Raw genomic sequence first — 18345 nt, 5'->3', positions numbered from 1 at the left:
GATCGTCTCATTAGATGCAGAAAAGGTCTTTTACAAAAATCCAACACCTTTTCATGATAATATCCTATAGAGATTACAGAAACAAGGGGCGTGCCTGAATATAATAAAGGCAGTTTACAGTCAACATCAACTTAAGTGGATAGAAATTCAAAGCATTTCTGCTAAAATCAGGGGCAAGACAATGTTGCCTACTCTTTCCACGCTATTCAATATAGTACTTGAAGTTCTTGTTAGAGCAATTAGACATCAACAGGAGATCAAGGGGATAAAAATTGGTAAAGAAGAAGTCAAAGTATCACTGCTTGTAGATGATATGATAGTACACATAAGCAACTCACAAAATTCCAACAGAGAACTCTTACAGCTGATAAACAACTTCAGCAAAGTGGCTGGATAAAAAATTAACTCAAACAAATCAGTAGCCTTCCTTTATATAAAACATAAACAGGCAGAAAAGGAAATTAGTGAAACAATACCCTTTACAACAGCCAAAAATAATCTAAAACATCTTAATGCAACTGTTACCAAGTAAGTAAAAGGTCTGTACAACAAGAATTTCAAATCCTTGAAGAAAGGATTCTAAGAACTCAGAAAATAGAAAAATCTCCCATGCGCATGGCTTGGTAGGATTAACATTGTAAGACCGGCCAACTTACCGGAAGCAATCTACAGATTCAATACAATCCCCATCAAAATGTCAACACAATTCTTCATAGACATGGAAAGAGCAATTCTCAACTTCATATGAAAAAACAAACAAACAAACAAACCCAGGATAGCTAAAATAATTCTCAACACTAAAAGATCTTCTAGGGGAATCACCATCCCTGACCTCAAGCTGTACTTCAAAGCAATAGTGATAAAGACAGAATAGTATTGGTACAGAGACAAGATGACCAATGGAATAGAATCGAAGACCCCAGAAATAAACCCACACATTTATGGACACTTAGGTTTTGACAAAGAAGCCAAAACTTACAGTGCGAAATAAGGAAAGCACATTCAGTAAGTGGTGATCATCTAACTGATGGTCCGTGTGTAGAAGAATGAAAATACATCCATATTTATCACCTTGCACAAAGCTCAAGTCCCAGTGGATCAAGGACCTCAACATAAAAACAGACACATGGAATCTAATAGAAAATGGTAAAGAGCCTCAAACTCATTGGCGTAGGAGGAAATTTCCTCAACAGAACACCAATGGTCTAGGCTTTAAGATCAAAGGCACCGTCAATAGCAACCTCAATTGGCGACCTATAGATTGGGGAAAAAAATCTTCACTAACCCTATTCCTATAGAAGGCTAATATCCAAAATATATAAAGAACCCAAGAAGTTAAACTCCCAAAACATCAAATAATCCAATTAAAAATGGGGTACAGAACTAAACACAGAATCCACAACAGAAGAATCTCAAATGGGTGAGAAGCGCTTAAAGAAATGTTCACAGTCCTTAGTGATCAGGGAAATGCAAATCAAAATGGTCCTGAGATTTCACCTTACACCATTCTGAATAGCTGAGATCAAATGCTCAAATGACAGGACATGCTGGTGAGGAAGTAGAGAAAGAGGAACACTCCTTCATTATGGATGAAGGGGTTGCAAATTGGGACAACTACTCTGGAAATCAATCTGGTGGTTCCTCAGAAAATTGGATATAGATCCAGCTATTGGGCATATACTCAAAAGGTGCCCCACCATGCCATGGGAGCATATGCTCCACTATGTTCATAGCAGCCTTGTGATAGCCAGGAGCTGGAAACAGCCCAGATGTTCCTCAGCTGAAGAATGGATACAGAAAATGTGGCTCATTTATACAATGGAATACTATTCAGCTATTAAAAATGAGGACATCATGAATTCTGTAGGCAAATGGATGGCACTAGAAAATATCATCCTGAGTGAGGTAACCCAGACCCAAAAGAAGATAAATTGTGTGTACTTACTGATAAATGAATATTAGCTGAAATGAACAGAATAGCTAGGATACAACCTATAGACTGTCAGAAGTGTAACAAACCGCAAAGCCCAAGTGAAGATGCTTCAGGCCCACTTAGAAGGGGCAAGAAAATAATCATGGGAGGCAGTGGGAGGGAGAGAGAGGAAGAGACTTAGGTGGGAGGGGGGAAAGGATCAGGTATGGAGGCAGGGAACAGAAAACAAGCCCAGAGGGCCAGGAGAATGAATGGAAATAAGCAGCCTGAGGGGCAAGGAAGGGAAGTGGGACGACTCTAGAATGTTCCAGGGACCAGGGAGGTGAGAGACTTTCAGGACTCAGTGGGGGTGACCTTAGCCAAAATGACCAACAGTGGGGAGAGGGAACTCGAAGAATCCGCTGCCAGGAGATAGCAGAGTCTCAAATTTCTGATCCAGAATTGTTCCTGTCTAAAAGAACTGCAGGGACAAAAAAATGGGGAAGAGATTGAAAGAAAGGCTTTTCAATGACCCATCCAACTTGGGATCCGTCTCATGGGAGGGCATCAAGCCTGACACTAATATGCTGTGATGTGCTTACAGACAGAAGCCTGGCACGGCTGTCCTCTGAGCGGCCAAACCAGCAGCTGACTGAGACAGATGCAGATACCTACACCCAACCTGGACTGAAGTCAGGGACTCTTATGGTTGAATTAGGGGAAGGATTGAAGAAGTTGAAGGGGAGATCGACCCCATAGGAAGACCACTCTCAACTATTCTGGACCACAGGGAACTTCCAGAGACTGAGCGACCAACCAGGAGTATACTGTGCTGGTCCGAGGCCACTGGCACATATATAACAGAAGACTGGTCTGGCCTCAGTGGGAAAAGATGTGCTTAATCCTAGAGAGACTTGAGGCCCGGGAAAGAGGGAGGCTTTGCGGGGTGGGTACCCTCTTAGAGGCGAGAGGGAGGAGGAATGAGATGAGGAACTGTGGGAGGGGAGACTAAGAAGGGGGACAATGGCTGAAACGTAAATAATGGAAAGGAAGGAAGGAAGGGAAGAAGGAAGGAAAGAAGGAAGGAAGGAAGGAAGAAATGCCCGCTCAAACTCTATCTCTTAAAATCAGATTCCTCCCAACCTATGTGATCAACATCACAGTTATCATCACCATCATCTTCTTCATCACTAAGTTCAACGGAGACACTAAATCAATAACAACAACAACAACAACAACAACAACAGGAAGAACCTACCACTCTTCTCCTGTGCTTCATTGCTAGGCCAGAGCATTCTCCTGCTCTCTGTGCTCCTGCTTTATGGGAATTACATCAGTGGTGTTCCCAGGAGATCTCTAGTTTACAGAGGGAAGAGTCTATATGGAAAAACCAATTTTGTATAATAAATGTTATCCAAAATGTATGTCTTATTGGTTCTGTTTTTCTGGAAAAAAAAAGATCCATAATTTACATTTGAACTTTTAAAAGATTAAAATGCTTCATGAAATAAGAAGTTAAATGTTGGATTTAAGAATATTTCTGCAATTTATTTGTACTTAAACTAATTTTATAAAAATATAAATCCTTAAGAAATCAGATGGTTGTCATACATTATGCACATGCTGAGGGGAAGAAGTGTAAATGATGCTTGGCTGCCCCCTAGTGTATTCTGTTACAACTTAACTAGAAGAAATTTCAGTTCTATAACAAGTACATAAAAGAAAACTTAAATGGAAACCTTCATTTATTAAAATAGCTAAGGTTCTTTCGCATTACATCTCAGTCTTTATCATACTCCAGGAAATTGGTTATCATTCTATAAATAAAAAATAGAAGTTTAGAAGAGTTCATTAAGTTAATTTACTTTTTTGTGATATAAAGGAAATACAATGCCAATCTAAGACATGTAACAATATGACTCTGGCTTTGTGACCATTAGATGACCATTAAGTTTTTCTTCTTATAAATTAACATATTTAGTAGTAATGTAATAATTCATCGTAATAATGTAACCAATATTGATGATGCATTTTCTGATTCTGTGTGTCATGATGTTTTTGATGAACAAATTACTCTATCATTTTATCCACTTATACTTAACATTTTCCATATACTCTATAAACAACCCTATTTAAAATGTATTTGATTCTCAACAATGTTTATGATTTGAAAATTAAGTATTCAATTGTAGTTCCATGGATGGATTTTGTTTGCATTTTTATTAGATGCAATTAGGTTCCATGATTTGAATTTTAAAAAATCAATATACCTCCACATGTGTAAGTCTTACATAAAAGACAAAATAATTTCTGAAAAAAAAAGAAAATCAACATGTAAGTGTATGCACCTGAAGATACTAGTATTAAGAGAATGAAGCCAATCACTGAAAGCAATATTATAAACTTTTCTTACTGTGGTTCCTAGATTTTATATAGATACATGAAGTCATGCAAATACTATGACATGAACATATAAGTAAAACTGATTAGGGAAGAAAGGGGATTGATGATGGACAGAATAGCAGGTCAGGGCATATGAAAGTGGGTATGCTCAACAAACAACATATGCTTGTGCACAAGCTTTAAAAATACATTTTATAAAAGATAATAATGAGGTTGACTTTTCCAAAAGACTTTCTATCCATATCACCACCAATTAAGTGGGTTTTTTTTCCAGAAAATTCTAGTTTGCTCTTTGGAATTTCTTATCGTTGTAGTCTTGATGTTCAAAGCACTCTTGCTTTCCTTATGTTCCAAAACCATCATGCCAAATGCCTATAAAGTAAACGAACGACTCTGGCTCTCATTATTCTATTTTCCAAGGCAAATAAACAATATGCTATTCAGAATACAAGAATAACCTATGAAAAGGCTACATGATAAAAATGATGAAAGGACGAGTGGGGCGTTAGAAACACTAAGGTAGGGTTAGAAATAATTTGTAACCTTTGCTAGCGTTTGCAATGATGGCTCAGCTACATTGTGACCGTGCACGGCATTGTTCTTTTACCTTTTGCTTCACTATTCACTTTGATAAAGAACATTGGAAGCTGGGGCTAACAAGGATATAGACTGACCTTGCTCTTAGTATATAAATCCACTCCCAGCATTTTATAGCACAGGAGGCTTTACACTGTCTTTGAAGTCTCTATGGTGCCATGTGCACAGTCGTTAGGGAGAGAGAGTGAGTTTAATGCCTATACACATACCGAGTTAACAGTGCTTTGAGAATCTCCTTTTCTGACAGCTGCTTTGATGTTTTTCTCTGGAATATCTTTTAATCCTTACCAAAAAATGCTCAAAATGAAACAAATCAGAATTTCACCACAATCTTCCTTTTAAGCTTCCTTAATTAATGTGTATGATTACTGTACCTCTGAGGGCTTCATTTTATTCCTCTTGACTAAATTATTTCCTATCAGAAAACAGATATAAGTAATGGTATTGATGAGAAAGAATTTAAGAATTTAAGTTTGTAAGGAGGTGTACTCAGTTTGAATTACTAAGGCACGCTGCAATGAGAGGTAAATTCATACAAGGAAAGAAAGTGGTTTGGCTAAATGTACAGTCAAAATCAAATCGTACAACTGAAAACTATGGAACACATATAAATGGCATACAAACTGGTCGTGTCACTGTTGTCACCTGACATAATAGCCAAATTTACATACACCAAAATCTAGAGACTTCAACAAAATCTAGAGACTTCACCAGGATGTTTTGATGTTGTGAAGAGACTCCATGAGCATGGGAACTCATAAAATGAATTATTTAATTGGGGGTTTCCTTACAGTTTCAGAGGGTCAGTCACTGTCATTATGGTGAGGAGCATGGGAACCAGTATGGTGCTGAACACTAGCTGAGAGCTACATCCTGTTTTGCAATGAGAGGGGAACTAGAGAGAGAGAGGGAGGGAGGGAGAAAGGAAGAGGCGGGGCGGGGCGGGGCGGGGCGGGGCATGAAAGCTGCCACCTGGTGTCTTATTTAATAGACAAGACCGCTGTAGGACAGTCAATAGACATATTTAAGTTCTGTTAAAGAGTAACAGGAGGGATTCTGGTCTTCAGCAATGCAGTACCATCTGTGGATTTCCATAAACACACGAGAAAAGTCAGCTCAAGCCCGGGGATTTTTTTTTTTTCCAGTGAACGGAAAACCATTCTGCCTGGGCTTGCTCTTGACTGGAACGCTGACAGACACAGTGCTTTTATTGGAATTAGTCAGGCCTCCCTGGCACTTGAAAAGAAGAAACCGTGCTTCTAGGAGAACACTGCGTTTTCCAGTTAACAGAAAACATGCAATCGTATGAGACATATCAGGTATGTTGTTTGTATTCCCTTGAGAGTGAGGTCAGCACAGTATGACAGGTGAAGAGGTCCAGAAAGCAGGATGACCATAATGAAAAAAATACTGTTTTTCATGCTAAATTTTTTTTTAGAAAAGAGGTAATCTGTGAGTCTTGCATTAAAATTCTTAATTTGTAATTAGTTTTCCACAAGGTTTAAGCTTTCTATATTTGTAATTGTGGAAATGATCAGGCCAAGGGCTTATTTAGCGTGCTTAACATTAGCTGCCATGACCATAAACAATTCCCTATGAAAAACCAAAAGGAATACACCAATAGAACCAAACAAACAAGTAAACAGAGGCCATAAGAATAAAAGCACAAAGATCCAGGTATGACGGCATAAGCCTTTAATCTCACCCTTCAGAGGCACAGGTTGCTGAATCTTTGAGTTTGAGGACAACCTGGTAGTCTATAGAGCAAGTATGAGTTCTACACTGAGAAACCCCATCTCAAAACAAACAAATAAACACACACATACACACACAAACACACACATACACACAAGGAAATCTGAGCAATGTGCAGATTGTATCTAACCTTCATAGATTGTCATTGTTGCATCTCTTCCAACACATTCACCATATTCATGGGAGATGTTACTGATGGAAGGGACTCTATAAGATCTGCTCAGTGACTTTTTATTTTTTTTTTTACTTTTCAAAATGAACAATTTTCTAAAAGCAAATTTCTTTCCTTGTGTTTTAAGAGATATACCTATGTTTTCTTCCACTTTGAAACTAAATATAAATACACTAAAATGGCAGCTGGGCACCCATAACATTTCTTTCCCATTACCCTTGAGACCACAGGGGATCACTGAATTTCCTATGCTATAGGCATTCAGTCGCAGATTCCAATCACCTTGTTCTATTTTTTTTTTTTTTTTTTTTTTTTTTTGTCCTTTTTGATTTTCAACTTCATGGATGCCTAATGGAACCAAAGCAGTTGAAAACTCAGATGAGACTCCAATACAGGTTCTATAACCATAATAAAGTTAATGAATTTCCTACATCCGATCAAGTGTAATGGGCTGCTGAACTATAAAGTATTCCTAAAAATAGTTTAACTGCTTTAATTATTTCAGGTCAAATGGGTCTTTGCACCAACCATAAACAAGTCCCTAAGATAAACTGGGTCAGCCCTAATTTTCTGCAATGTGAGCCTGACCTGAAAGGTCAAGTGCCTGACCTGTAACTGTTTTCTCTCTGCTTCTGTAAAAAGTCTCGTTGCAGTTGTCTACAGCTGTCTTTAGTGTATACCTACAATTGTATTTTTTTTCCTCTAAAATCCCAGACATACGGGAGGACAGGGATTTCCATCGCTACTCTGCTTGGGGCAGCCTTGCTGGCAGTCACTAAAGACTCTGACTTTTTCAGACTCTTTGTCTCCTGAAACACTCAGGAGTTTTTGTCTTCAGAGCCCCATAACATAAGGAGAATTTGCACTAAATTAAAATGACTGTGTGTTTTCCATAGAGGGAAAGATAAAGACAAATCTAGAAAACCTAGGTGAGTCACAAAGGTCTGAACAAGTTATAGAAGAAACCATCTGGGAGAGTCCTCACCATGGGACTCTAGCCATTCCCAGAGTTAGTTTAGCATTCCTTTTTTTTTTTTATTTTTTAAATTGGTTATTTTATTTATTTACATTTCAAATGTTGTCCCCCTTCTCGGTTTCCCCTCCAAAAATTCTCAATTCCATCCCCCCTCTCCCTTTTGCCTATATGAAGATTCTCCTCCACCCACCCACTCACTTCAGCTTTACCTCTATCTATCTCCTCCCACCCTGGGGTACCAAACCTCCACAGGACCAAGGGCTTCCCCTCCCATTGATTTCAGATAAGGCAATCCTCTGCTACATATACAGCTGGAGCCATGGATCTCTCCATGGGTACATTTTAGTTGGTGGTTTAGTCCCTAGGAGCTGGGGAGGGGGGGTTGTCAGTTAATTGATATTGTTGTTCTTCCTATGGGCTTATAATCCTCTTCAGCTCCTTCATTCCTTTGGAGTCCCTGGGCTCAGACTGATGGTTGGCTGTATCTGTGTCAGGTGCTGGCAGAGCCTCTTAGAGGACAGCTATATCAGGCACCTGTCAGCAAACACTTCTTGGCATAGTGTTGGGGTTTGGTGTCTGCAGATGGGATGGATCCCCAGGTGGGGTGGTCTCTGGATGGCCTTTTCTTCAGTCTCTGTTCCATTTTTGTCCCCACATTTCCTTTATACAGGAACAATTCTTGGTTAAAATTTTTGAGAAGGGTGGGTGGCCCTATCCCTCCACTAGTGGCCTTGTCTATCTACCGGAGGTTGTCTCTTTAGGTTCTATCCCCTTGTTGTTGAGGATTTCAGATAATGTCATGACCATTGGATCCTGGGAGCCTCTCACATCCCTGGTGTTCTAGTGGTTCCCCAAGTTCCCAACACCCCACTGCTACTTATTTCTATTCCTTCTCAGAGCCCCTCTGAACTTCTCTCTTGTCTCTTCCTATACGTGGTCCTGCCACCCCCTTTTTCTTCTCTCCCTCTCCTCTCCCACCCAGATCCCTCCCTGTTCCTCCCATGATTATTTTGTTCCTCTTTCTAAAAGGGTTTGAAGAATCCTTACATGGGTCTTCCTTCTTGTTAAGATTCATATAGTCTATGAGTTGTATTGTGGGTATTCTGAGATTTTTTTTTTCCTAATATCCACGTAGACGATGTATGTTCTTTAATAACTGGCTTACTGCCATGCCTACTCGTCTACTTCAGTAAAGTCTGTGTATCAGGCTTGAAAACCTGATCACAGACCTGAGGCATATGGCTTCAAAGGGAGCTAGTTTCCCTCCTAGGTATTCAGTCACTGGCATCTCCTAACTCAGATGTGTTTCAGATTGATCTCTGCAAAAGTCTGTGGAGAGTTTTACGTGCTTTCTTTGTTCAGGCATATAGGTGCCCTAAGAAATGATTTGTAAATAGCTAAAACTGAGATTGAATTTAATTTCCTGGCCTCCACAGTGTTTCAATGATCCTAATTGATTTTCTAGCTGTTATTAGCTTGGAATTTTTACAAGGAATCTGCCTTATCAGACAGGGTGTCCCCAGAATTAGCAATAGAAGTCAGGCATATTACCTACTGATTCCCACAAGGAAGCTGCCTTATCAGACAGGGTGTCTTCAAAGTTAGAGATAGAAATCAGACACTATTGCTATCTGTAAACATAGTTAGAACTCTAAGAGCAATACTACACAAGGCAGAGTTGCTTTACAAACTAGAGAGTAGTTGAAAAGCTTCCTGAATTAATGTTTGCCTTACAAGCCAAACCATTCCCAGGAGCTGTTAGAATGGGACCTCCTAGTGCTTACCTGCTTCAGATTAAGAGAATTTGCTTAGGGATGCCAAGATAGCCCAGCGGGGAAGAGCACTATTGCTCTTCTGAAGGAATCATTTACACCTGGCTGTTTGATCTTCCTGACTTTGATGTGACCACTACCTGCCTAGAGATCCCTGACATTCGCCCTGTGTCTGTATATTACATAAGCCTGATTTTTGTTGTGTGCAAATACACTCAGATTCAGCACTCCCTTGTGCCGTCTCTGTTTGTCACTTGCCGAATTCTTTGCCTACCAGGCCAGAACTCTAATCACCCCATGAAACAATGGGTCCCCGCAGCAACCCAGTCCATGGCAGGTTACCTCACTCAGGATGATAGTTTCTAGTTCCATCTATTTGCCTGCAAATATCATGAAGTCGTTGTTTTAAAAGCATTTCTTCTAGGCTCGGTCTCCTCCATATCCTCCCCCATTACCTGGTGAGGCCAGGTATGCCTGACTCAGTCTAAAAGGCTGTTTTCTCTCTCCCCTCTCTCTTACTCTCTTACTCTCTTACCCTCCATGTCTCTTCTCTCCCCATCCCCCTGCCCCCTCTCCATATTTTCCTGGCCTACCTTGCCTTGATTTGCCCCCCCTTTCTCTCTCTCTCTCTGTCTGCCTTTCTCTATCTCTACTCCCTCCTTAACTCCCTCATGTTCTAAATAAACTCAACTTCATACTATACCCATTATATGGCTGATATGTCAGGAGGAAGGGATGCCTTAGCATGGGCCTGCAGAGGCACCCCTTTCCATGTCACCAAACATATCCTGGTTCTTTCTTTCTTTTTTTTTATAAAACACAACATCCACAGCAACCAAAATGCCCCAAAGCAGATCCTGGGCTCATCACTCTTGAGCCTGTCTTTGGAGACCAAAAAACAAGATAATATAAAATAAACTAAAACAAATCCCTGGATATAGCCCAGGTGCTTTTCTGTGTGTTGCCATCACTGTAAGTAGAGTCATGAGAAGACTGAGAAGGCTCCCTAGCTACTGACTCCTGAAACCAACTGGCACATGCTTGAAATGGATACGGATGGGCCTCCAGAGACACTTCCCACCATCTGTAAAAAGAAATATAGTTCTTGAAAAAGGAACATCAATAATTTTGAGATGGTGGGGCATTGCCAACAGGACACACAGAGGGTCTTTAGACAAATCAGGATGGAACATATCCTAGCACCCTGGAACAACAGAAAACAAACCACCAAGCAGTTCTCTGAGAATGCTATTCTCCAACAAAAGAGCAAGTTGTTGAATTGAAAGAATACTATACCTAGCCTGTTACCTTTGATTGGAACCCCAGCCCTAGAGAAGCTAATAAAGTAGGGTTTTAAATTTGAGACCAGTTTCATGATAAAAACCCTCTGTCAAACAAATAAGATGGAGTTGATTGTGCCAACTCTGCCAAAAGTAATTACAAACCAAATGTTATGATAAAATGTTTCTTGTGCATGGCTACCTGACACTAAATGTGTTCAAACCTTAGTTTCCACTTACATTATGTTTATTATATGTATTTCAGACATAGATATATTTCACATCTAGTTTGAGGTGTTAAAACAAAAGGCATATAATCATAATTGGCCTGGAAAAAATGAAAATATTTTAGAGACACATGCATACCTTTAATTTATCACATGTAATTTATCAGGCTGTCCCAACAATGGACCCTAAGAAATGGCAGTTTCCCTTAGGAAACTCATGGTGGGAGAAGGAAAAGAAAAAACCTGACAGTAGCCAAGAGGAACTTGCCTCCTGTCTAAAAGGTTTCATGTAGCTCTAACAACCTAAGTAACCACCCAGAATGAGACCAAAGTCCAGACAATGCTGGGTCAGTGGTGAGTGGGATAAAACCTTGACCCAGATTGCTTAGATGTGTAATCCCTACTCCTCTATTTTAAATTTAATCTCACTGTAGGACCCCAGAATAGGACTGGAAAGAGGGGGTCACTGGATTTCTTCATCCATCTTCCTACTGTGGCCATACTGAGTATGGTTTTCTGGTTTTCACCATTAAACAAAACAAAGCAAAACACAATTAACTAAAAAAAAAAAATCAAAATCAAATACAAAACAACTAAACAAACAATACAAAACACCAACATATGGCCAGCAGGAGGCACATATTCAGTAGATATTCATTGCAATCTACAAATATAAAAACTATTTATAACAACATTAAATAAAAAAGTTTCAAGAGTTTATTAATAACTACAGTTTGTGGATCTGTGAAGTAATTAAAAACTTGGTCAGCAGCTTTTTCATACACAGATATTACTTTATTTCTTTAGTTGTGATAAAGCTATTATTGGGCATAAAAGAATTCTTACATTTTAGAGATACCAATGTTTTACTTAATGCGTATTTAATGTCACAGCTGTCTTTCCTCAAAAATCACACTGTGGCTGGGAATTGTGGACTGTAGATGAGAAAGTTTATACCAGGATGCTGGAGATGAATAACTTCAGAGCTGGACAATCGTTATGTGCATGTTCATTTTACTTTTTACTTGGAAAATATTAAATTTTCTAGTGACATTTTAAACTTTGAACTTATAGATCATCACCATAAGTAAATGAGTGTCCTTAGTAGTCACATTCATATTCGATTGAACTAAATTTTCAATTGCTAAGACAGGCACTCCTCTGCAAAAGCACAATGAATCGTAGGTTTGGATAGGAAGCACCTCCAATCGTGTCTACAGAAGTTGTGTGCAATACTGATGTGGTCAATGCTTTGACTTCAGTTAAGTTGTTTCCTGTCTATCATGTATACCAAACGCATCAGACCAGGTCTCCTCCACCAGCAGACAAACACTTCTGACAGCACTGTCAGATGTTTGAATGCAACATAGTGTCTGTGCCTCTCAACAAAATTCTCATATGCTAGCCAAACTGATGTAAGATCTTAAAATTTAACCTTGAGTCAATTAATCTAAGAGTTAAAAACTTGCAAATTAATTTTAGCATTTGTCTATTGAAACGTGTTTTACTAAGTTTTATGTTATAAGTATTTAAGCTAAATATTTATTAGGTCCATAAAGCACAAAGTTATTTTACTATTTTTCCTATAGAGTAGCACTTAAATATTGCATCAACTCACACTTTCAAATAATCACCTTAGTAAACTAATGTTTTGCAAAGTCTTCAACATTTCTTTTTTAATCTATTATCTATTTATACATTTAAACATATATTATTTACATATTTATTTTCTTTTATTTATTCTTCTTTAATACAATACATTCCCACCACAGCCTCCTGTTTCTCCACTCTTCCCAGTTTCCCTTCACCTCCCTTTTCCCTCAGAACCAATCCTCCTCCATTTTTTTTTTCACAAAAGAGCAGGCCCTCCAGTGATATCAACTGAACATGGCTAACAGGATGCAGTAAGGCTAAGCACAAACCTTCATATCATGGTTTGGATGGATGAGGCATCCCAGTAGGAGGGAAAGGGTCCCAAGAGCAGGAAAAAGAGTCTGAGCTATCTCACTCCCACTGTTAGGAGTCCCACAAACTCCCCAGCTACAAACCACCTCATGTATGCAGAGGGCCCTGTGCATCCCCAAGCAGGTTCCCTGTGCCTGAAGCATTTCTGACTTTTAGTTCTTGTAAGGAATAATGTGCTCCTATGAAATCATATTGGCCAGCAGGCTTATTCTACTGAATAGCAGACACTTACACAAAAAACTGTTCACTTCTTGATCAGGTCTGATTGACAAAGGTGACTTTATGTAAGGAGAGACTACAAGACTTTGATCTACTTGGTTAAAGCAAATCAAGGTAACCTGCACCACTGGGCTAAGATTGGGAATTTTAAGGGAAGATATTTCTAACAAAATCCGAACTTTTTGTTGCTTCATGGCTTCTTTGAGAACACTTTGCCATATATGCATACTTCTACAGCTTACACATTGAGTAAATCAAAAGGGATTTGTTGTAATTAATGTTGTCCCTCAAACATAATCCTATGGGCTGACACTATTGAATTTTTCCTCTATTGGCACAAAGCTAACTTTGCACTATCCTTCGAAGTGAATTGTTTTCTAAAATTGAAACCTTTTACTGTGTTTTAACAGACAAGTGTATTGATTTTCTTAAAAAATGGTATATGGCCACCAGGAGGCAGATATCCATTACTTATCATCTATCAAACATTTATAAAAATAGAGATTTGAAGATCGAAAGGTGGAACTACAGACATAAACTATGCATGTATTACACAGTTTTACTTGGGATGTATGGATGCTGGCTTAATTATTGTTAAGCAACTTTCTTTTCGTATCTGAACACATAAATACTCACTCCAGAGTAATTCCAAGCGCTATTTGATGGACCAGGATGTCTGCTGTATGAAATTAGTTTACAGCTAAAAATAAATAAATTTTATTTTACTACTGCTGTAAATATATGCAAGGAGACAGATTTTCACTTGAATAAACAGTTTGGTAAGCACTGTGTTTTAGTTTTGTATTGTTATCAAGAAACATCATGGCCAAAGCAATTTAGGAAGGAAAGGGTTTATTCGTCTTGCAATCACAGTCCATTGAAGGGAGCTAAGTTACAAACTCAAACAAAGCCGGATCCTGGAGGCAGGAGATGATGCGGAAACCACTGAGGAGTGCTGCTTACTGGCTTGCTCCTCAGGGCTTGCTTAGTCTGTTATCTTATATAAACCAGGAGCACCAGCCCAGGGGTGGCACTACCCACAATGGGCAGGGCCCTTCCCCTTCAATCCCCTAAGAAAATGCACTACAGGTTTTCTCATAGCCCAATCTTACAGGGGCATTTTTCTCAATTGAGAGTCCCTCTTTTCTGATGACTCTAGCTTGTTTCAAATTGATATAAAACCAGCCAGCAAACATTATAATCCTCGTAAATAATGGGTGAGAAATAGAATTTAGGATTAACATCTCATTTTTTTTTAAATTAGATATTTTCTTTATTTATATTTCAAATGATGTCTCCTCTCCTGGTTACCACTCTGAAAAAATATAAAAAACAAAAAAACAAACCCTGTTTCATCCTCCCTCCCCCTGCTCACCAACCCACCCTCTACCACTTCCTGGCCCTGGCATTCTCCTACACTGGGGCATAAACCTTCACAGGACCAAGAGCCTCTCCTCCAGTTGATGACCGACTAGGTCATCCTCTGCTATACATATGATGCTGGAGCCAAGAGTCCCACCATGTGTACTCTTTGGTTGATGGTTTAGTCCCTGGGAGCATTGAGGGTACTAGTTAGTTCATATTGTTGTTCTTCCTAAGAGGCTGCAAACCCTTTAGCTCCTTGGGTTCTTTCTCTAGCTCCTTCATTAGGGACCCTATGTTCAGTCCAATGGATGGCCTGTGAGCCTCTACATCTGTATTAGTCGGGTGCCGCAGGCCGGCCGATCTGGGCCTCCCTCAACCTGCGGGAGAAATGGGGGTCCTAGTCAAGTCAACAAGGCGTAGGCGAAGAAATGATGGCAGAGACGACACATGAAGTATAAGATCTAAATATATTTCTTAGAAATGGCATCAGACTTTTACAGTCATTGCAAAAAAGAGATGGTAAATCTGGCAGCTCAATAGTTGAGGTACATCTGAGGCTATCTGAAACATACTGGGTCTAAAGCAGCAGCTATCTCCTCTGGACTGGTACTGTATTCCCCGGGCCCAAACGCTCTGGGCCCAGGGGAATGCGGATGCATGAATCTGAGTCCTAGCCCATCTAAGTTCTAGTGCTAGTCCTGCATGCAAGTCCAAGTCCTTCTTCTTCTCCCAGTCCTGGTGCTGGACTGAAGTCACGTAGGCAAGTGACCCCCCCACACCAAGGTCAGTAGGGTTTGGTAGCTAGGTGTGAAGCAGGAGGAAGAGGAGTTGAGCCCTCCCTGTTGAGGTATTCTTATGTTAATTCTCTGGTTCTTGCTGGAGGCAGGCCTAGGGGAGTCCCGACCTAACACTTTTAACTAATGTCCTAGAGAGAATAAACCCTTCAATTACTCTCTAGTATGTAAAACATTAAACTAGGATAGTTGAAAACATTGTGTCAGCCGGACAAAGCCCACTCTTAACCATTTACAAATCGTTTCTTGGCGTAGCTTTATGCCTAATTATGAGGCCGTGTTGACAATAGGAAAGACTGATCTGGAACACGTCTGAGTTAGGAGATACCAGCGACTGTCTGAAATCCAGGAGGCACAGAACCCCTTTTGAAGTCTTATTGCCTCTTATCCTTTATCAGGATTTTATCCCCGATATTTTGGATGTGACTGGAATAGACGAGTGTGCGTAGCAGTCATCGGGCACTGTCAGAGCTTGTCAGGAGACAGCTATATCAGGCTCCTGTCAGCCAGCACTTGCTGGCATCCACAATAGTGTCTGGGTTTCATGATTGAATATGGGAAGGATTCCCAGGAGGAGAAGTCTCTGGATTGTCCTTCCTTCAGTCTCTGCTCCATACTTTGTCTCTGCAACTCCTTCCATGGGTATTTTGTTCCCCCTTCTAAGAAGGAACAAAGTATCTACACTTTGGACTTCCTTCTTCTTGAGTGTCTTGTGGCTTGTGGATTGTATTTTGGGTATTCTGAGCTTCTGGGCTAATACCCACTTATCAGTGAGTGCATACCATGTGTGTTCTTTTGTGATTGGATTACCTCACTCAGGATGATAGTCTCCAGATCTATTCATTTCCCTAAGAATTTCATAAATTCATTGTTTTTAATAGCTGAGTAGTACTCCATTGTGTAGCTGTACCACATTTTCTGTATCCATTCCTCTGTTGAGGGACATCTGGGTTGTTTCCAATTTCTAGCTTAGGGTGACCAGCCTATGGTTTCAGCTGGTGGACGCCCCCAGCAGTTATGACAGAAGACAAGGAGTCAGACGTGGTGCTAAAAGAGCTTTTATGTACTATATCAGGCTGTACCACACAAATTACACACCAAAATAACATAGCAATCACTAGTATTACTAGCAGAACAATTCCAAACATCCTAACATTCTAGCATCATAAGCTAAGAGATTCTAACATCATAAGCTAAGGGATTATACTACCTGTCTCCTGCTTTGCAGGCTCGGGCTCTGACTTCTCTGACTTCTCTGGTGTCACTTTCTGTTTACTTCTGGGTTGGCTCCTCGGTCCCGACAGCGTCAGGCAGCAGCGGTCCACGAGTCAGGCTTCAGCAGCAGCTGTGGCTCCCGGCTCGGGCGGCAGGCTCGGGGAGGCAGCGGGTCAGGCTGCAGTGCGGCAGCAGCTCTGGTATTGAGAGTCGGGGACCTGGGCAGCTTAGATTCACCTAGCAAGCCATCCCGTCTCTGACTCAGGCACTTCTGGCCGTGGTTTTTAAGCTCTTTACTTATCTCTATCTATGTCTGCACGTTGGGCTTCGTGCATCTTTATCTAAGGCTCCACTCTGGGTTACCGCCTTGCGGTGCTTATCCATTTCACACATTCACTTTCATTTCGTTCACTTTGTCACTTAATATTTCATTTCAGCCTTCCTGGCCTTCAGGCCTTACATGCTCCTTACACTAGCTATTACAAATAAGGCTGCTATGAACATAGTGGAGTGTGTATCCTTATTACATGTTGGAGCATCTTCTGGGTATATGCCCAGGAGTGGTATAGCTGGGTCCTCTGGTAGTACTATGTCCAGTTTCCGGAGGAACCACCAAACTGATTTCCAGAGTGGTTATCTTTTTGTTGTAAGCTAAGGACTATGTGGCATATTTAGCATCAATTAACTAATGTAAAATTCCTTTTAAAAAATTCAATCTTTAGTATTCTTAGAGACTCTAATCATCATTCCAGAGCAATGGTATTACTATTTTTTTGTTTGCAAGCAAGATTCAGAAAGCCTAATTGTCCAAAGTCATACATTGAGTTAATTAGTAGTCAGGGTTCTGAGCACATGCTTTAAATCAGCTGTCCAAAAAGTCCTAGTGACTTTTTGGAGGCATGCTCAGGAGGCCGATACATTGACCTCCATGGAGCTGGCACGGGCCCTTGTCAGCTCCCTCCAGGCTGTCTCAGTCTCTGTGAGTTCATCTGAGTTTTGTTCAGTTGATTCAGAGCGCCTTCTTCTCCTGATGTTCTCCATCCCCTCTGTAACTTAAGACTCTTTCTATATCCTCTTCTAAGGGAATCCCTGAGCTCCAAGGGGAGGGATTTGATGAAGACATCCTATTTAGAGCTGTGTGTTCCAAAGACTCTCTCTGGGTAATGTCTGGATATGGGTCTATGTATTTGTTCCCATCTGCTGCAGGAGGAAGCTTTGCTGATGATGGCCGAGCATGGCACTGATCTTTGATTGTAGCAGAATATCACTAGGAGCCATCTTATTGTTTTTTTTTTTTTTTTGCTGATATTATTTGGTCTTTACCATATGTCTCTGGGGGTGTCTAGCCTCTGGTTCTTGGTTACCCAAGCAGTGTCATGTATGGGTTCCATCTCACAGAGTGGACCTTAAGTCAGTTCAAATCAGAATTGGTTGGTTACTCCCACAACGTTTGTACCACCGTTGTCCTAGCATATTTCGCAGGCAGGAAAGACTTAGATGAAAGTTTTAAAGTTGGATCAGTGTTTATGTTTCACTATAGGTAGCATGCAGAGTACTCTTCCATCCCAAAGATGCTAGAACATGGGATGAGTTTCTATGTAGGCACCAGCTCTCCCTTTCCATGTTCAATTGTCCCGCGCTATCTCCCGCCAGCAGGAACAACGCGGCACACACAGGATCCTTCTGCAGTACA

This window comes from Mastomys coucha, unplaced genomic scaffold, assembly GCF_008632895.1.
Source record: "Mastomys coucha isolate ucsf_1 unplaced genomic scaffold, UCSF_Mcou_1 pScaffold17, whole genome shotgun sequence".
In the NCBI taxonomy this organism is placed as follows: domain Eukaryota; kingdom Metazoa; phylum Chordata; class Mammalia; order Rodentia; family Muridae; genus Mastomys; species Mastomys coucha.
Note: the sequence above shows the minus strand (reverse complement) of the source record.